Consider the following 21,419-nt stretch of genomic DNA (forward strand, 5'->3'; position numbering starts at 1 on the left):
ACTAAGCTGAATTACTAAATGTAATGAACATGGTAACTGATAAAAGGTGAAAAATAAATTTTTAATCAATGTATTTTTCATAGCTTATGAACCTGAGGTCTTAACAATAGGATAATCTTCTTTCATCAGCTGGTAACCAGATCTAGCTAGGTGCTAAATATGATCCTGTTGTTAAGACCAAAGGTTTGTAGCTATGAAAAATAGTCTTAGAAAATTTGTCATAAAAGCAATCAAAGATTGTAAAGCAAGGAACCTTTCGTGTCTGGCAACTCAAGCGCATATGAGGTGGAAGCTGGTCACCAACCAGGCATAGAACCCTGTGATGCGTCGGTCTTTCCCCCAACCCAGGAAAAGAGAGGGGGTGGCAAGAGGTGGGCAGTAAATGTTAAGACCTCAGGTTTGTAAGCTATGAAAGAAACAATTTGATTAAAAATTTTGTAATTTGTTCATACACGGAACAAACCTTCGGTCTTTACAATAGGATACTTATACCTGGAGGGAGGTACAAGTATCCTAAACCGGCTGGGAGTTTAACTCAACTGACCACCCTGCCTAGAAGAAAGAAGAAAAAAAAAAAAGTTCTAAAGAAGGGGGTCCAAGCCCGTGAGAGAATAGACAATCGGATATCTAAAACCTAAGCCATCTGGGTTGAAATACAATGATATATGGCCAGATTCATTGCACTCCAGGAACAAAAGAAAACTCCCTGTTCAAGCAACAAACCATGCAAGTCACAGAGGTTTGTCACCACTCCCCATTCCCCTTGCCAAAGAGAAAGGAGCACTTGCTACTGAATAGCAGATTTGTCTATTGTATAGTAACAATACAAAACCACCACCAGTATCACCACCCTACTCGCCTGCATCAGACCAGTTCCAGCATATGATGTGTCTATTCCCTGACCCGCCCATAGGAAGAAAGGAAAGAAAGAGGCCAGCCAACTCACTCATCTGGTCTGCAGCCTTTAGAGAAAACCCTCTCACTCAGAGGAGATACTTGATAGTCTCCAGCAATGGCATGGAAAGCTTCCTGTCATGCCCAAATGCATAATTAACTTCTCTGTCCTTCCCATATATGGCTATTACAGGGGAAGAGAGGTGGCCTCACTAAATAAAAAATTTATGGAGACATGGTTTTGCTTGCATTTAAATAGAATAGGACTGATATATTTTTACATTACAGTAATGTATACCCTTATTCCTGTGGAGAAAAGATTAGTAAGTATACAGTATACAGTGGTACCTCGACACACGAAAGGCTCAACTTACGAAAAACTCGAGATACGAAAGCAAATACGAAGATTTTTTTTGGCTCTACATACGAAAATAGTTCAGGATACGAAAGGTTGTTGCTGTAAAGTCCGAGATTCGCCCAGACCACCGATAACAATTTTAAAACTCGCGCGCCGCCAATTCAGTAGACTCGCCACCATCCTCCCGCTCTCCCATTGGTTCCTGATGCTAGTCACCGCCATAAGATCCTGCTCTCCTATTGGTCAGCATCTCTCCCATGATCCCATCATGCATCTACGTAGCGGCGTGCTTTTTCAGCCACTTGGCGGCATCATCGGTATCGTAAGCACGCCAAATTCGTTCGTTCTATACGATTTCGTTTATTAACATAAATTCGTTAGTGATTTTGTTGTAGTACTACTTTATCGTGTTGTGTGAGAACTTTACTACATATGTGTACGTACTTCATAACTTAATTACGTACAGTATATATGTAGTCATGGGTCCAAAGAAAGTTGAAGTTCACGGAAAGAAGAGGATGCTTTCTTTGGAGACAAAAATGGAGATAATTAAAAAGTATGAAGCTGGCATGCAATTGAGTGTGATCGCCAAGGAATATGGCCAAAATCCGTCGACAATAGGCACCATCCCTAAGCAGAAGGATGCCATCAAAGCAGCTACACCTTCCAAGGGCGTCACTATTTTGTCTAGCAAAAGGAGCCATGTGCACGACGAGATAAAAAGGCTGCTTCGTCTGGATAAAAGACAAAGAAATCGCTGGCGATACGATAACCAAGACGGCAATCTGCCACAAGGCCAGTGCTATTTTTGGCGATTTGATTGCCCAGGCCGAAGACGACGGAGGAGAAGGGACATCGATGCCAACCTCAGAGTTCAAGGCTTCTCATGGGTGGATCAAAACATTCCGTAAATGAACTGGCATCCATTCGGTGGTGCGGCATGGGGAGGCAGCCAGCTCGGACATGAAAGCGGGCGAAGCCTTTATTAAGACGTTCGACGAGATGACAATCAAGGAAGGCTACAGTTCTCAGCAAGTCTTCAACTGTGATGAGACTGGCCTTTTTTGGAAAAAAATGCCTCGTCGGACGTACATCACGCAGGAAGAGAAGAAGCTACCCAGGCATAAACCTATGAAAGACAGGCTTACGCTCGCACTTTGTTCCAACGCCAGTGGGGATTGCAAGGTGAGGCCCCTACTTGTGTATCATTCGGATACTCCTCGAGCCTTCAAGGCCCACAAAGTGCTTAAGGAGAAGCTTCCAGTGATGTGGAGGGCTAATGCAAAAGCCTGGGTAACGAGACTTTTGTTCACTGAGTGGATAAATCTGTGTTTTGGCCCAACAGTGAAGAAATTCTTGGAAGAGAAGCGCCTCCCTCTGAAATGCCTGCTGTTGTTGGACAATGCCCCTGCTCACCCTCCTGGTCTCAAGGAAGATATCCTAGCGGAGTATTCTTTTATCAAGGTTCTTTATCTTCCGCCTAACACCACCCCTCTCCTCCAGCCCATGGACCAACAAGTGATATCGAACTTCAAGAAGCTGTATACGAAACATCTTTTCAAGAGATGTTTCAACATCACCGATACCACAAACCTCACCTTGTGTGAATTTTGGAAGGAGCATTTCGATGTTGTCATATGCATCTGACTCATCGATCAAGCTTGGCAGGAGGTTTCGAGGCGAACCTTGAATTCTTCATGGAGGAAACTCTGGCTTGATGCCGTATCCGCCCAAGACTTTGAGGGATTCGACATGGGCGAAGCTGGTGCTGCAGATTTAGGAACAGTTGACGATCCTGAAACTGTTTTGCAACCAGATCTTGAAGAGATTATTGCACTCGGCAAGTCCATGGGGCTGGTTGTCGACGAGGACGACATCAATGACCTTCTCGAGGAGCACCAAGAGGAGCTTACGACGGATGACCTGAAGGAGTTGGAGGCCATGCAACATAACGTCGTTCAAGATGAGTTCTCTAGCAGCAGCGAGGAGGAGGAGGACGATCCTATGGCAACAGCAGAATTTAAGGATACTCTAGCTGCTTTTCATGAGGTGCAATCATTTGTAGAAAAGACACACCCTGAAAAGGCTTACACAGGTCATATGCTTGCGCAGTTCGATGACGTTTGCCCGAGTCGTTTCAGGAACATTGTGAAAAGCAGGCCGAAGCAATCTTCCTTATACAGTTATTTTTTAAAGAGGCCTTTAGTAGGAGTAAACAAAAAGGAAGATCCAATTGATACTACGAAAAAACAAAAAGTTGAAAGTGGTAAAAAAAAAAAAATGTATAAAAAGTAAAAAAAATGTAAAAATAAAAAAAAATTAAATTTCAAGTTTTTTTTAAAGTTAAGCGTTATAGTTTTGTTAATGTCTTTCGTAAAGTTAAGTGTACGTACTATAAGAAGTTTTCTGCCGCTTGTCCTCCTCCTCTGTCGCCACTTTCGGAGATAGCCTCACTCGAAAGGTAAGGTTCCACATTTTACTACAAACATACGTATGTACATACGTATTTCTTGTATACCATGTATACACTAATACACTTTATTTACAGGTACAGTGATACCTCGACATACGAAAGGCTCAGCTTTAAAACTCCCGCGCCACCAACTGAGTAAACTCGCCACCATCCTCCCGCTCTCCTATTGGTTCCTGATGCTAGTCACCCCATAAGATCCTGCTCTCCTATTGGTCAGCATCTACCCCTTTTGCTTTATGTATTCTATTGGTAAAAGGATGCAGTAAATTGAAAAACTTATTCATGCAATACCTTTAATAAAAAAAAATTAGGTAAAGATAGAATACAGAATAGAAATGAATGGTTATTATACTGTTTGGTAGTTTCAGTAGTTGAAGAGAGATAATGAAAATTTATGGCATGGCTTACTGTGTACTAGGAAAAGTGATTCCTTGGCGATCGTTCGATACTCGTAAGTACTGGATGTAAACAGAAGTTTGGAAGCTTTTTTTTTGTTTGTTTATTATAGTTAATGGTTATTTAATAACTATTTGAAATGAGTACATGCAATACATTTGATTTAAAAAATTGTGAATTATATATCATAAAATGATATTGTTATGATACAATAAAGTTTGTTCATACTTACCTGGCAGATATATATATATCGCTGTATTTTCTGAAGTCCGACAGAATTTTAAAAACTTCCGACACACGCAGTGGTCGGCCAGGTGGTTAGTACCCATTCCCGCCGCTGGGAGGCGGGTATCAGGAACCATTCCCATTTTCTATTCATAATTTTTATTTCCACTGTCCCCTGAGGGGAGGTGGGTGGGTACTTGATTATATATATCTGCCAGGTAAGTATGAACAAACTTTATTGTATCATAACAATATCATTTTGTTCATGAAACTTACCTGTCAGATATATATAGCTGAATCCCACCTTGGAGGTGGGAAGGACAGAATAGAAGGATTTTGGGAAACAAATGCATGCAGATGATTTACATCTTGGTTCCACCTGTTAGCCATAGCTGGCTTCGTGGTTTACTGCCATGTAAGTCTGCTTGTGCTACTAGAGTTGCCAGCGAGGGTAGAGACCTATATAGCTGGTGCACTCCAGATGATCTGTCAACAGGGCGAGACCACGACGTGACTAGACCATATTGACCATACCATGAGGGCTAAGAAGTAAAATAAATTATATATATATATATATATCACCACCTGACCAACCTAGCCAAAGTTAAGGTGTTTTAAACTAAGGCTTAAGAGTTAAGAAGTCGCCGTTGTCGGCGACTCATCAACTAAATTAAGAGCTCTTCCTAACCATTTTCTACAGGATAGGATGAGTGTTACTTCTTGCCCCCAAGATTGTGTCTGCAGACACGTATGGCCCTAGCGAGCAGCAGATCTCATATGCCATCTTCACATCTCGCAGGGAGTGTGAAGTGAACACAGAGTTGCTTCGCTAAAACATGGTACTCAGGATGTTGCTGAGTGCCATGCTCTGTTGAAATGCTTCCGAGGCCGCGCCCTCACCTCGTGAGCATTCAGATAAAAAGATTTCAAATCTTTGTGCAAACACAATGAAGGAGCATTTTTGAAAGAACTCCTTAACACTAAAGCCAGGGTGTTCTTCGATATGGGCAAGTCTGGTCTTTTTTCGGAACACTGCAGATTGCCCTTCAATGACTTCGACTTTCTTGAGTTTTATGTAGATAAAACTTGAGAGACCCGACAGGGCACAGGACTCTCTCTGGCTCCTGCCCACTAACTTGTGCCATCCTTGCTTCCAAGCTCCTGGCCCAAGGACAAAAACGGGTGTTTCCATTCTTAGGCCACAACGGAAGGCTTAGAGAGCACACCGCCTTGTGTTCTCTAAAGCAAAACTTGTGACGATGGCTTAAAATTTCACTAACCCTCTTTGTCGTATCTAGGGTGGTTAGAAGAAGGCCTTCCTGATCACATGCAAGAAGTTAACAGGTAGGAGAGGTTCGAATGCTTTAACATCAAGAACTTCAGACTACGTCTAAGTTCCAATTTGAAAGCTTCGATCTGGACATGCACAGTCAGTCCGTCTGTACTAAAGTCAGGTGACCGACCAGTTGGACCAGTCAGACGAATCAAGGACAGCAAGGCTGTACCCTGAAGACCATAAAGGCACTATTCTTCGCTGAAGGATGAGTGCTCTGGACTGCCTGTGCGATTCAATCTAAGCAAACCTTGGGGTGTATCAACGCAACCCAACGTCGTCAGCGAATCAACTCCTGACTCGAGCTTCTGGTGCCAGGAGAAAGGAGCGAGGAGCAAAAAGGCGATTCAGTCCCGAAGGAAGAATGCCTGACAGTCCAACCTGGTCTCATGTTACACGATCATCGGGGGTGTATAAAACGCAACCGACTTCGTCAACAAGAAACTCAGGGCTACTATATGTCGCCTGATCTCGCACGAGTGTCTGACTCCGAGAAAACAGGTGAGACAAAAAGTAGATGGTGAGCGAGATTCGAGATTCCACAGAACTCAAAGATCGTGAAGGGGTTTGTTGTTTGACAGACGCAAATCTCTGAGCCCAAAGGCCGCAACAACATATTTGCATATTCTTTAATAGTTGTGACTGCCAGCTTATCCCATTCTTCAGACGGAAATGGAAGACGGTAATCTTATTCCTGTCAACATCTCGATAGCCTGAACGTAGTCAGACTCAGAGCGGAGAGGTTATAGGTACCTTTCGAGTTAAGAGTAGACCGACTCTCTCGGAAAAGGTCCTTGGAAAGTGAACTAGGAAGTATGTGACCTCTGTGAATCCAGGATCCTGAAGGCCAACATGGGGCGATCAGCGTCATTGTCGCTCCCTGTGACGTCATAAATCCTCTTATTACATTTCCTAAACGATTGAAAAAGGGGAAAAAAAGAGACTAAACATCCATCCCCGTTCAATATCATAGGATGGCATTTAATGGTACCGATCCCGGATCGAGAATAAGGGAGCAGAGAAGAAGAAGCCTCTTCGTCCTCAACATATCGAAGAGAAGAATGAAAGGGCGTCCCTAAAGTCTCCACAACTCTCAACTTACTTCTAAATAAATATTCCACTCGGAAGTCAATAGTTGCTGCCGTCGATCGAGACGATTCGTACGGACTTTTGCAATCCTGTAACGAACCTCTAGAGGATCGTTACATTCTACGCCTGTGTTATAATAGGCTCTTTCTCGTAAACTCGAACAGGGACCGAGAGAAGATACTTCTTAAGATATGAGAGAGCTGTGGAATATCAGAGTTGATCTGGACCACTGGTTCCCAAAACAAAAATCGTTTCGAGGACTGGAGGGACTACCGAATCGCTTTACTTCTTTCTGATTAAGATCCAGGACATTTGAAACCCTATCCAGATGTCCGGCACCTTCTTTCTATCACCTCAGGTGATAGACGCACTGAGAGATGTTCAGAATCATTCCTAGATCTTGAATAATATTTGTTTGCCCGGTAGGAAAAAACTGTGATCTTAATTGCAGTCTATTCGGGGAAACAAACTTCTTCAGGAAGGAAATGGTCCCCAGCAAGCTCATCCATTCCCTCCCCGAGTATGCTTACTTCCCTAATAAGGCTGCGCTTTGCCTAAGCAGGAGAGCATATAAAAGTGCAATGTTGCGGTAGACTCGTAGTTCTATACCGTGCGGTAACGAGCACCGAAAGGATTAAGAGATAACTCTGTTGACCTAGTAGGCAAAACGAAGCACGTTTAATTATTCACGTAAGAAATCCCTTCAATCTTAGGCTAAAGTCTGTGATTGTAGGACAGAGATACAGTTAGTCAGTCAATCCCGCAGGAGAGACGTAACCGCCAGCACAGAGATACGGCTAGTCAGTCAATCCCGCAAGAGAGAGAGAAGTAACCTACCGCGCATGACAGCGCACGATCTGTTACTGGTGGCTCGGTTGGACTGGAGGACAGACACAGCGTGACAGCAGCAGCCAGCAGCTTAACGAATGTCGTCTCTTAACTTTATGTCTGGGTTGCCAGCTACCTATTCTACGAAGAAATAGGTCCGTTATTTTTTGAGCAGATAGACTCTCAAGCTGGTATATTTAAGCGAAACAGAAAACGCTAAATATATAGATGCGTTTGTGTCGTCAGAACACTACCATACAACGGTAAAAGATAAATCGGAAACTCCTGGAAGGCTGCAGGAGTAACGATTAAATGTCCTTAAAATAGACAATAGACCTCTCGGTTGCCATCCGAAGAGGTAACTACAGCAAGCGTGTATGACTTGAACCAACAAGAAATAAAATAACGCAAGGCAAAATGATATTGTTATGATACAATAAAGTTTGTTCATACTTACCTGGCAGATATATATATATATAGCTGAATTCGGAAATACAGCTACATACATATCTGACAGGCAAGTTTCATGAACAAAACTTAAGAGAATCGAAGCAGTCAGCTCAAGCTTCTTATGTTATTGGACATAAGCGTTCATTGACGTAGTCTACAAGTCTATTTCTTGTACGAGTCTGCGAATGACGAATGAGAGCTCTTCCGAATCTTGTCAATAAGAGCTTATTCGCTTTTACGCAATATCAAGTTAATGAGATGTTTTGTCAATGAGAACTAACCCATTTACGGGACAGAGATATTTTGTCAATGAGGGGATACCCACTTACTTGACAAAACGATAGTAATATTGTCAATGGGGAAAGTCACTGAATTGACAAAACGTAATCCAGGAAGTCGAGCATTTTATTTTCCGAATTCCCGTCTCAAACGAGGAAGGGGCAAGAATCCTGTTAAGAGACTAGGCTTACGGCAGGTGAACGACGATGTTCAATTCGGCAGCGTAGTCCCGACTAGAAACTAACAAAACCTATTATCTGAAAAACCCTTTCAGATGGGCTAAAAAGCTTGGCAAAATTATCCTGGGAAGAGGAAGAATTCTCCAACCAGCTTCCTCTCCCGTATCACAACTAAAGCCTGCTAAAGCTTAAAATTTATTGCAGTATGGCAAAAGAAGTCCTATCTTGCGCTTTCCTGAAGAGCGTCCTTTTGATGAGTACCTTTGCAAGAATCCTACTGAACATTGCCGAGAGTCCTGACGTGCAGGACATCGAGCCTTTATCTAACCCGTAAACTGCCTTATCGCACAGTCTTTGGAAACACTGCGGTAGAGAAAACGAGATCTTCCCTAGAGCTTTCCTTAACTCCATCCACCTTTGCGAAAAGCAATATAATATTGACAGAGACCTCTTGAATTCACGAAACCCGAGGTCTTGCTGGGTTTCGAAGACGAAGTTGTCTGTTCACTTTAAGCTTCCTCCGAAGCACTGCTTACTTCACATTCTTTGCATGTGAGGTATAAGGTATCACCGAAGGTAGAGGTAAAAATTCTTGAGGCCCAAATCGTAAACAAGAGCTTGAAGAGTTCAATAGAAAACGTTCAGCCAGGCGACCACACCTGGCGTGCGCTGGCGCGCTGCGCTCGCGTCCACTGGCGGCGCGCGGAGTGCGCTCGGTATCCACTGGCGTGCGCTCGGCGTCCACTGGTGCGCGCTTGGCGTGCACCCGCGCACGCCTGGCGTCCATCCGAACGTCCCGTCCAAGCCGAGCGTCAAAAGAAGCGTGCAGAAAAGCGTCACGCTCCTGACAGGCGTCAAAACAAGCGAGATACATCTCGGAGAGAAATCCGACTGCACGAAACAGTCTCAGGAGAAGGGTTGATCGTGTGAGAATACGAGGGCGACTGGCGAGGGAACGCCTTCTTATTCTCACAGTAACAAAGCTCGGACGTCCGCTCTCAAAAGCGTCCTGCTACTAAGACTTCTATTTCATATTTCTCGGTGGAAAGACGTACACGTGATCAGGCGACGTTCGCCTTCTTACTTCTCACTGGAACGCATAACGAGAGAGAGAGGACGTGAAGCGTCCTCTTCTATAAAGCTTCTATTTAGGGGAGGGCCGCGAGTCCTTCCGAAAGCTCCAACCCCTGCGCGGGAGTGGGACCGCCCACCTTTTCGGAGGACGAGAAGCAATCCTTCAGGATTCGTGCACGTGCACGCACTTAGGCAGTCTGGGGATTTTCATCAGAAACTGCCGAAGGCACGCCAGATCGGTGGGGGTTCCTCGTAACCCTCCTTCGGCTTTCGACATGCTCTCTCCCCGGGTCCTGGGAGTCAAGCAGAGGTCCCGGCCTAGAGGCGAAATAAGGCCGATCTGACGCACCTCCACTACACAAGGGGCACTGTCACTGCACTTAGCCACTTCGCTATGCTCTCTAAAGCAAGCACTTTCGATTCTAAGATACGAATCGAAAGAGTATTAGAGAAAGGGCAATAACCTCTACAGACACTGTTTAGGGCCCGAAGGCAACATTACAGGGTTATGAGAAACAATAACAGAAGTAGCACTCTTCACAACAATGAAGGAGAGCGATCACCTCTCGCAGACATATTCATAACCCGTAGGCCATACTACAGGGTTAGGCAAAAAAAAAAGTCTACAGGAAGGTTAGCAGGTTCACTACCCTGACTTTTGTTTACTGATTAATTGCGTACATACGAATCATACGTTTTCCTTACGGAATTAGACATGTTTACTGATTAATTGCGTACATACGAATCATACGTCTTCCTTACGGAATTAGACAAAGTCTCACACTCCTTACATGACAAATCTCAACAAAGAAGCAAGACTCATACCCCTCGTGCATACCAAGTGCGGATCTACCGAAGCTTTCGGTAGCCACACCCTATCTTTGCAGACAACACCCTCTGAAACTAGCCTAACTAGATTCAGATATCTTATGCAAAAATGAATCAAATTCAAATCAATTTAAGATAGCGTATGTCTAGCCACAAATCCAAGTAAATAAATTAAAAGACAATTAGGATACTTAGCGGCAATGAAGTTTCCAAAATCTAAGACGGAGGTACTGGAAACAGGTGTTTCCAGCACCGGCGACAGAAAAATTATGAATAGAAAATGGGAATGGTTCCTGATACCCCGCCCTCCCAGCGGCGGAATGGGTACTAACCACCTGGCCGACACTGCGTGTGTCGGAAGTTTTTAAAATTCTGTCGGACTTCAGAAAATACAGCGATATATATATATCTGACAGGTAAGTTTCATGAACAAAATATAAAATAAATCAGACTGCTATCATCGAAGCCAACAAATACGTATTTTTTAGAATTCTTTTTCTGTTTTAATATTACGTTACGTATATGAAACATATACGTAACGTAATATTAAAAAGGAAGAAGAATTCTAAAAAATATGTATTTGTTGGCTTCGATGATAGCAGTCTGATTTATTTTATATTTTATATCTAATTCACAATCATAGCTGTCAGTAACTCAGTATCTCCATTAGGTAAAGATAGAATAAAGAATAGAAATGAATGGTTAATATACTGTTTGGTAGTTTCATTAGTTGAAGAGAGATACTAATGAAAATTTATGGCTTACTATGTCCTAGGAAAACTAATTGCTTGGCATTCGTTCGGTACTCGTAAGAGCTGAATGTAAACAAACGACTGGAAGGTTTTGTTTGTGTGTTATAGTTAATGATTAATTAATAATTATTTGAAATGAGTACATAACTGATTATTTATACATTTTATTGGCATACTTTTAAGCTTTTTTTTTTAGCTTCATAGGTTTAGATGTCAGAATCATAGACTAGGTTACAGTAGCAACCGCTAACATAGGCTAGGCTTATTGCTAAGGGACATATGCTAAAGTCCTAATATTTGCAGTAAAAATGGGTTGAACATTACATGCAGTTGAATATTACTCAAGTATGTACAGTATTTTGCCTTTTTGGAGTCATATTTCTTCCGTCGGATCGGCGTTGTAACCCTAGAACATGTGTTGTAGGCCTGGAAATATAATTTACTGGGGTGTCTTTGTAGGGCTTGGAACGGATTAGGCATTTTACATGTAAAATGCCGTTCAAGATACGAAAAACTCATGATACGAAGGGCGCCTCGGAACGGATTAATTTCGCACCTCGAGGTACCACTGTACGTACATATTATTACTAGTATGTATTAAGTTAGGTATTGAATGGTCCAAATTGTTGAAGTATTTCATTGTTTATCGGTCAATTTAGCTTTATTATAAAATTTAATGGGGTGTTTTTGTAGGGCTTGGAATGGATTAGGCATTTTACATGTAAAATGCGGTTCAAGATGCGAAAAGCTCATGTTACGAAGGCCGCCTCAGAATGGATTAATTTCGTATGTCAAGGTACCACTGTATACTGCTACATTTAAGCAGAACTTGTAGCTGAAGCTGTGAAAACAAACAATGTTCAAGCTGCTAATGCCTCTAAATTATTATGCATTGGCAATATGAATGAAATGCCCCTAAACTTTGATATGCCATCAAACTCAACCATAAATAAAATTGGAGAGAAAAAATATTTTAATCAAACTACAGGGCATGAAGGAACACATTTTACTATTGTTTTAACGTGCATGGCAGATGGGACGAAACTTTCCCCTATGGTTTTCTTTAAATGGAAATTGATGCCTAAACAAAAATTCCTGAAGCATATCGTTGTTTCACAAAATCCTTAACAATGCAGGCACATGATCGCTGTTTGTATTTTATAATGGTACAAGAGTAATATGAGAATACTGTACATACAATATTATTGGATACAGTGAAGTTGAGCAAAATTTTTTAAGAGATCCATGGAAAAGATGCATATTGTATTCGCTACGTTTGTATTTTTTAAACAAGAATATTTCATACTCTAATTTTATATCTTGTGTATGATGTGACCCCTTAAAATTAGCTTAAAAATTAGGTCTTCAAAAGTTGCATGACGTATGAGTATATGTGGTAAGTGGAACATTCATGCATGCAGTGGCTAGAACAGTGAAAAAAAATCTGCTGCTTATTATTATTACTAGGGGTTAGTTTTTCCAGACCTCTGAGTCTCAAGTAGACTCTTCTCGGGCTGGTTCTCAGGGATTAATCCTGAGAATAAGGAGAAGGGGAGAAAACAAAAATAAATAAAAAAAAATGACTTAATTTGAGAAACCTGTCTTATTTAAAAAAAATTTATGATATTAATTGAAAAATCTTTCCTTTCAGGAAGAATACTTTTCATTTTTTAATTCCGTCAATAAATTGATTTTTGCTGGGTCCAATTTGGGCACCCAATAAGTAAATGCTGTACTGTCATGGGTGTTTGACATCTATTACACTTTATTGGGTCAGCATGTGGTGTTGACATTAAGTGACCATGTGAGATTTTGTTTCCTATACGGAGCCTTGTTAGGATCACCTCTCTTGATCTTTCCTCCTGTGAGGATGTCCTCCATGCATACACTTCAGTTTTTTATGTTTTTAAGTTTATTTGCGGTTGGCACTGAGGCCCATTCTCTTTTCCAATCCTGGTAAATCAATAGTTTAACAGATGTTATTCAGTCTGACACTGGGGCATGTGTAATTGCTGGAGGGATAGTGCAGGCTAATTTGGCAGCTGAGTCTGCATTTTCATTTCCTTTTATTCCCACATGTGCTGGGATCCAACATATTTCTATTGATAATCCTGATTGGAGGAGTTGATGAATTTTTATTTGTATTTCTTGTACTATTTGGTTTACTGATTTATACTGTCTTATAGCATCTATAGCGCTACGTGAGTCACTGAAAATAACAGACACTCTTGCTTTTGCCTCAGATATCATATCAAGAGCCATCTGTATGGCTGTGACTTCAGCAGTAAATATTGATGATATTAAAGGTAGGCTTTTTTTATTAACATATTTTTCGAATATACAGATGCTCCTACTCCAACATTATTTTTGGAACTGTCTGTATATACCATGAATTTGTTTCCTTTTCTTCTAATGTGCTCCAAAGCATGTTGGCAGTACATTTCTGTACTTGTCATTTGCTTTTTAAGTAAGTAAGACAGGGAGGTACATATCTTTATTAGTTTTAAAATCCACGGTGGTGGCAATTCCATTGGTGGGTGAAAAATTGGATCTATGTTATGCAAGTTCATTATGTATTTAGCTCTTTTTGGGAAAGAGCTAGTACTATTAACTCGTTACTGGATTACAGTTTTGAAAGCAGTCAGCTGCAGGAGACGATCCCACTTGCAGTGAAAGACCTCGTTCGTATTGTTATCAAATTACAGTGATGTTTCAAGGGCAACACAACTACCTCTACCAGAAGGTAGAGGTAGTTGGGGACGATCGGAATGCTCCTGTGCACAATCGCACGACTTCATGGTGCACTGCATTGAGTTGAAAGTTTTTAATGCAGATTCTGAGGCGGATGAATATATCATTAATAAAATGTCTCGCTTTGCTCCCCAATTAGTGTGTGATAGCTTTTTCAATATGGCAAGGGCTTTGATGCCCTTGGCTTTAATGTATTTGATGTGCTCTTTCCAATTTAAATGTTGATCAAATATCACTCCTAGATATATTTGATTTTTGTACAAAATTGTATTTCAGTGCTATAAAGGTGAAGTTTGATTGTTTGGTTCTCCAGCCATCTTTTGTCTTTGTAGAAGACGATAGCTTTTGTTTTGTCAGTTGAAAATTTAAATCCAACTGAATTTGTCCAACTACATATATTTGAATTGGCAGTACTCAGAACTCTTTGAGCACGTCTCAAATTACTACTCGTATAGTAAATAACAAAGTCATCAACATATAAACTGTTTTTTTTACACCACTTGGTATATTTATAGTAATGTCATTGATTGCTAAAGCAAACAATGTGCAGCTCAAGACACTACCTTGAGGGATTCCTTCTTCTAGTTTATAGGTTACTGAGTAGGAATTTTCTACTCTTACTTGAAAAGTTCTATTTGTTAAAAAGTTCTTAATAAATATTGGTAAGTGGGCTCTTAGTCCCTTGGAGTGGAGTTTTTGCATGATGTTATATTTCCATGTTGTACCGTATGCTTTTTCTATATAAAAAAATATAGCTACTGTTAATTTTTTTTGTTCAAAGCCTTTTTTGATATGATCTTCCAAATGTGTTAAGGGATCTAGGGTTGATCTGCCAGCTATTGAACCAGATTGTGTTGGTGTTAAAATGGATTCTTTGGTTATTACATACGTTAATCGTGTATTAACCATTTTTACTAAGATTTTGCATAGGCAACTTGTGGGATATTGGTCTATAATTAGATGGATTACTTGCATCCTTTCCTGGTTTATTTATTGGAATTATTATGGCATGCTTCCATTTATCAGGAAAGACACGTTTTAGCCAGATACTATTATAGAATTTTAATAAATATGATTTAGTTATAGGAGCTAATTTTTCTATCATTTCAAATGATATTTCGCCACTGCTGTTGACCAAAGTTTCAGACTGCTTCTTGGTTGAAGAAGCCGTTGCTTCAACATAGCAGCCTCTTGGCAAGTCATTGAAGGGCATTCCATCTTAACTTGAACTAAGGTTAATCCAGGCCTTAACCTTACCACACTTATAATATTTCCTATGTTTCATCATTGGAGGAGGGATAAACTTAAACGATCTATTCGATCTGAAGGAATTATCCCTTCCCACAATCCGTGCATTTACGTGTTGTAAAACGGACTCCGCATGACTTGAACAAGGCAATTCATACGACACCTTCGTATCCTTTTCAATCCAAACACCATGTCAATCCCCGGAGGAAGCATACTGGCAGGTGTCTCCGTGCTCCCCGAAAGGTTATTGAATTGACAAATCAAATCAATCACCTCCGCATATGAAGCCAGAAACTCTTGGTTTTCGCCTTCCTCCGGTTCTAACATACTGTGTTCAGCCACAGGAGACGCTATCTCACTCCTATCTGCTGACAAACGTCCAGGTGCTTCTTGTCCGTCTGCCCCTACGGCCGTGGCCTCTTTGATCTCTGATGGCCGCCGATGGCTTAATCCCGAATAGTCAGTAGGAGAACGAGACCGCCTAACTCCTTCTCTGCTCGCAGATCTAAAGTGAGAATCTTGCCTATACCTCCAAGATGAAGGCTCTCTTGAAACCGAACTAATTTCCTCTCTATGATTATTGATATCGTCTCCAACGACCGTCGGAGAATTCGGCCTTGATCCCTCATCTACGTGAACAATGCCTGCCACCAACGTATCAAACGAGGTTACCAACTCTCTATTATTCGTTCTTTTAATGAGAGCTCTTTCATTCTTTTTCAGTATTTTAAAAGGTCTTACAGGCAAACTGGTATCTGTCCTTTACCAACAGCATTGTAGTCTCTCTTAGACTATTTGTAGCTAGCCCAGCGACCGTCGACGGTTTCACTTGTTCGGACTCTTGTACACGGCTTCGTCCGTTAGCTTTGAGCTTACCAGCCACTGACTTCTTGACTTTCTTCCTGACCGGGATGTGACAGCCCTGGCTCGAAGATGAAGAAGAATTCACTCTTCTCCTCTTGGCCCGAGGATCAGTCACGAAATCCCGTATCCTCCAACGCTTGACTGGTACACGCATTGATGTCATTGAACTTAGCGATGACGCTGAGCTAGAGGAAGAAGACGAATCATGCCTTTTCTTTTTGTCTTTCTTAGCAATTTTCTCCTCTAGATCTTGTAATTTCTTCATTATCTTCATTACTGTGTGTACCAACGAGTCAGAAAGCGTATTTGGCTCAGGAGGCTGTGACGTCATCGCGTCTGCCATGTCGGTGTGTGATGCCGGTTGTGACGTCACCAATCTTGTAGGGAGAGACTGGGCGGCTGCTGGTGGCATCCCTGCGTTTGCAGCAAAACTACCTCCAATGTTCTGCATCGCCGGAAACATTGAAGTTGTTGACGTAGCTGCAGCATTAGTTCGCATAAAGTGCAAGCCAGGGGGATGAGTAACATTCAGCGCTGCCGAACTCTGCTGGAATCGCGACGCCATGTAATGAAACAGCAAACCCTCCAAGGTTGGTATATCTGATAGGCCTAAAGCTGTCCACGTACCTTCCATTCTCTGAGCGCCGGGGCACCTGGAACAAAGATGGCGATGCTCCCCCCCCCTCCCTGCCGGGAACAACGGAGTGTAATTATGCATAAAATTACCCAAAACCCCTCCTGGTGTTTCTGATAGCGAATCGCTAGAAAAAACTGAAGGAGTATGGGAAAAATCAAAAGCAGGCGACAAAACATATGGAGCAGTCTGGTGTAGTGCCGATGCAAAAGAAGCCAGCGATGCTTGGTCATCCAAAGATGGAGTCGTCTCCTTTCTTTTGTACTGGCCTTTCTCATAAAACTTCCTCCACTGTTCCACCGACCAATCGCGACAAACTGAACAAGGATTAGTAATAGTACATACATTTTCTCTGCACCTACTACACGTTGGATGAGGATCTGTCGACACCGAAGTTAGAAATCTTGAACAAGGAAAGCCACTCACTCTAGGGCATTTCCTTTGTCTCTTCCGCGAATCGAAAGAAGTTACTGTTGGTGAAGCAAAAATCGCCATCTCACAACGTACACACACTTACAAATCACACCCACACTGAGCACACCCAGAGAAAGAAAAATTAAAAATACAAATAAAAGTGAAACGAATAAAATTGGTCAAACTAAAACCGGCTTTAAAACAGATAGAAAGTAAACACGTCCTATCTTAAAGGCGGTAGAAAAGTAACAGGCGGGTCACGGGACGCCAAGGGTATTCTGGGTAATACATGCCCCATGACCTGGTATAGATGCCAATAGTCCCTGGATCTCAGGTTTAATTTTAATTCTACCGGTTTCCAGCTTGGCACTAGTATAATCATAATGTTAAGACCAAAGGTTTGTTTCGTATATGAACAATTCTTCCTTACTGTGTGTACCAACGAGTCAGAAAGCGTATTTGGCTCAGGAGGCTGTGACGTCATCGCGTCTGCCATGTCGGTGTGTGATGCCGGTTGTGACGTCACCAATCTTGTAGGGAGAGACTGGGCGGCTGCTGGTGGCATCCCTGCGTTTGCAGCAAAACTACCTCCAATGTTCTGCATCGCCGGAAACATTGAAGTTGTTGATGTAGCCACGGCATTAGTTCCCATAAAGTGCAAGCCAAGGGGATGAGTAACATTCAGCGCTGCCGAACTCTGCTGGAATCGCGACGCCATGTAATGAAACAGCAAACCCTCCAAGGTTGGTACACCTGATAGGCCTAAAGCTGTCCACGTACCTTCCATTCTCTGAGCGCCGGGGCACCTGGAACAAAGATGGCGATGCTTCCCCCCCCTCCCTGCCAGGAACAACGGAGTGTAATTATGCATAAAATTACCCAAAACCCCTCCTGGTGTTTCCGATAGCGAATCGCTAGAAGAAACTGAAGGAGTATGGGAAAAATCAAAAGCAGGCGACAAAACATATGGAACAGTCTGGTGTATTGCCAATACAAAAGAAGCCGGCGACGCTTGGTCATCCAAAGATGGCGTCGTCTCCTTTCTTTTGTACTGGTCTTTCTCATAAAACTTCCTCCACTGTTCCACCGACCAACCGCGACGAACTGAACAAGGATTAGTAATAGTACATACGTTTTCTCTTCACCTACTACACGTTGGATGAGGATCTGTCGACACCGAAGTTAGAAATCTTGAACAAAGAAAGCCACTCACTTCAGGGCATTTCCTTTGTCTCTTCCACGAATAGGAAGAAGTTCCCGTTGGTGAAGCAAAAATCTCCATCTCACAACGTACACACACTTTCAGATCACACCCAGAGAAAGAAAAATTAAAAATAAAAATAAAAGTGAAATGAATAAAATTGGTCAAACTAAAACCGGCTTTAAAACAGATAGAAAGTAAACACGTCCTATCTTAAAGGCGGTAGAAAATTAACTGGCGGGTTACAGGACGCCAAAGGTATTCTGGGTAATGCATGCCCCGTGACCTGGTATAGATGCCAATAGTCCCTGGATCTCACGGGTTTAATTTTAATTCTACCGGTTTCCAGCTTGGCGCTAGTATAATCCTAATGTTAAGACTGAAGGTTTGTTTCATATATGAACAATGATATTTTATCATATCCTGGTGCAGAGGGATGACATGAGTTGATGGCATTACCTAGTTCATCCATGTTGAAAATATAATTATATTCCAGGTCTTCAAGAGTTTCAAAATTGAGTATTATATTTTCTTTTTGTTTTCTGATATTTAGAAAATGTATATCTAGGCTGGAGTAAGCACTGATGTTTTCAAAATGCTTTTCAATTATATTTGATATTTCATAAATATCAAGGAATATTTTTCCATTTAAATGTATTGCACTTCTTGGAGGTCTTATATGTTTTCCATTGATTTTCCTTATCTTTTGCCAGATATCCCTTGTGGATGTGTTTGAAGATATGTTTGAGACATATTCTTTCCATGATGCAATTTTTTCAGCTATTACTGTTTTTCTAAATTTGGCTGTATATTTGTTATATAGTGGTTTAATGTGGTTAATTGTTATGTTTGTTATAACTATTTTGTTTAATATGATATTATAATGATACAATTAAGTTTGTTCATACTTACCTGGCAGATATATATATAGCTGTATTTTTCCGAATCCGACAGAAATTTAAACACTTACGACACACGCAGTGGGAGTCAGGTGGTTAGTACCCATTCCCGCCGCTGGGAGGCGGGTATCAGGAATCATTCCCATTTTGGCTATTCATAACTTTTTTATTTCCACTGTCTCCTGAGGGGAGGTGGGTGGGGTACTTGATTATATATATCTGCCAGGTAAGTATGAACAAACTTAATTGTATCATTACAATATCATTTTGTTCATATTAAACTTACCTGTCAGATATATATATAGCTGAATCCCACCTTTGGTGGTGGGAGTAGACAGAATAGAAGATTTTAGGAAACATATATATGCAGATAATTGATATCTTGATTCCTTACTGTTAGCATAGCATAGCTGACCTCGTGGTTACTGCCGCATAAGTTCTGCTTGTTGCTACTAGAGTTTGCCATCGAGGGTATAGGAACCTATTATAGCTGGTGCACTCCATATGATCTGTCAACAGGGGCGAGACCACGACGTGACTAGACCATTGACCATACAAATGAGGGCAACGAAGTAAAAACCAAACCACCTGGCGTAGCCTACCAAGTATCCCACATAGACTAAGCTAATGGAAGGGAGATCCGCCGCAGGCGGTCAACCCCACAACCATAACACAAGTTAAAAACTCCCCTAAACCATTAAAGGATAGGATGAGCGCTACCTCCTGCCCCAAAACAGTGTCTGCAGCGACGTATGGTCCGAGCGAGTAACAATTTTCGTATGTTGCTTTCACCTCCCGCAGGTAGTGTGAAGCGAACACCGAATTGCTTCGCCAATAAGTGGCGCCCAAAATGTCTCTTTGATTGCCATATTTTAGTGAAAAGGGAAAGCCACCGAAGTAGCAATAGCCCCTCAACTCGTGGGCTTTCACTTTTTCAGAAGCTCCCATGTCACTTTCACTACACTTTTCATGGGCTTCCTTAACCGTACTTCTTAAGAAGAACGCCAGTGCATTCTTCGACATCGGAAGATCTGGTTTTTTCACAGAGCACCACAAGTTCTCGAAGAACCTCTGCATGCTCTGGTTCTCTGCAAATAAAACTTGAGAGCCCTGACAGGACACAGGACTCTCTCAGCTTCAGGTCCCACTAGCTCCGACAACCCCTTGATCTCGAACGTTCTCGGCCAAGGGTTGGAAGGGTTCTCGTTCTTTGCTAAGAACGTAGGACTTAAGGAACAAACTGCACTATGATCCTTGAACCCAATATGCTTGCTTATGACTGAATTTCGCTAACCCTCTTCGTTTCCGTCGCCAGAGCGGTTAGGAAAATGGTCTCTTAGTAAGATTCCTAAGCGAGGCTAAATGGAGCGGTTTCAAATTGACTCGACATCGAGAAACTTCAGTACCACAGTCTAAGTTCCACGATGGTACTTTAGGTTGGAGAACTTTCACAGTCTCAAATGATCTATGAGATCATGAATGTCTCTATCATTCGCTAAGTCGAGTCCTCTATGTCTGAAGACCACAGAAAGCACGCTTCTGTAGCCTTTAATCGTGGGAACGGCCAACTTCTTGATAGTCTGAACGCAGTCAGACTCAGAGCGGGAGGTTTTTGTGGTACCTCTCGAAGTGGGGCTGTCTGAGTAGATCTTTCCTTAGGGCAGAGTCCTCGGAAAGTCTACTAGGAAGGACATCACCTCCGTGAACCAGTCGGCCGCTGGCCAGAAGGGGGCGATGAGGGTCATTCTCGCTCCTTCTGATGCAGCGAACTTCTCATTACTTCCCCGAGGATTTTGAATGGGGGAAAAGCGTAAATGTCTAGTCACGACCAATTCCACAGTAGGGCGTCTACTGCCACTGCTCCCGGGTCCAGAACTGGGGAGCAATACAGCGGAAGTCTCTTCGTTCGGGAAGTTGCGAAAACGTCCACATGAGGACGTCCCCACAGCTTCCATAGCGCCTGGCCATTACCTTCCTGATTGCAAGGGTCCATTTCCGTCGGTCAGGAAAGCTGTCCTTGCCGACTGAGAAGGTCCGCTCAGCAAGTTTTCCACGCCTGACACAAACCTTGTCAGAATCGTGACGTTTTGCGACTTCGCCCAAATCAGGATATTCCTCGCGATGACGAACAGAGAATGAGAGTGAGTTCCCCCCTGTTTCCTGAGGTATGCCAAGGCTGTGGTGTTTGTCCGAGTTTATCTGAACCACTTTGCTGGAGACTTCCTCCTCGAAGAACCTTAGAGCGAGGTA

The 21,419-nt window shown here is 42.2% G+C and overlaps 1 protein-coding gene across 1 annotated transcript in view; it reads right to left on the reverse strand.

Moving 5' to 3' along the window:
* LOC135199276 (uncharacterized) overlaps positions 1 to 21,419 on the reverse strand; it is a gene marked incomplete in the record, with an annotated part of 93,547 nt that overhangs the window by 927 nt on the left and 71,201 nt on the right.

This window comes from Macrobrachium nipponense, chromosome 23, assembly GCF_015104395.2.
Source record: "Macrobrachium nipponense isolate FS-2020 chromosome 23, ASM1510439v2, whole genome shotgun sequence".
NCBI lineage: Eukaryota > Metazoa > Arthropoda > Malacostraca > Decapoda > Palaemonidae > Macrobrachium > Macrobrachium nipponense.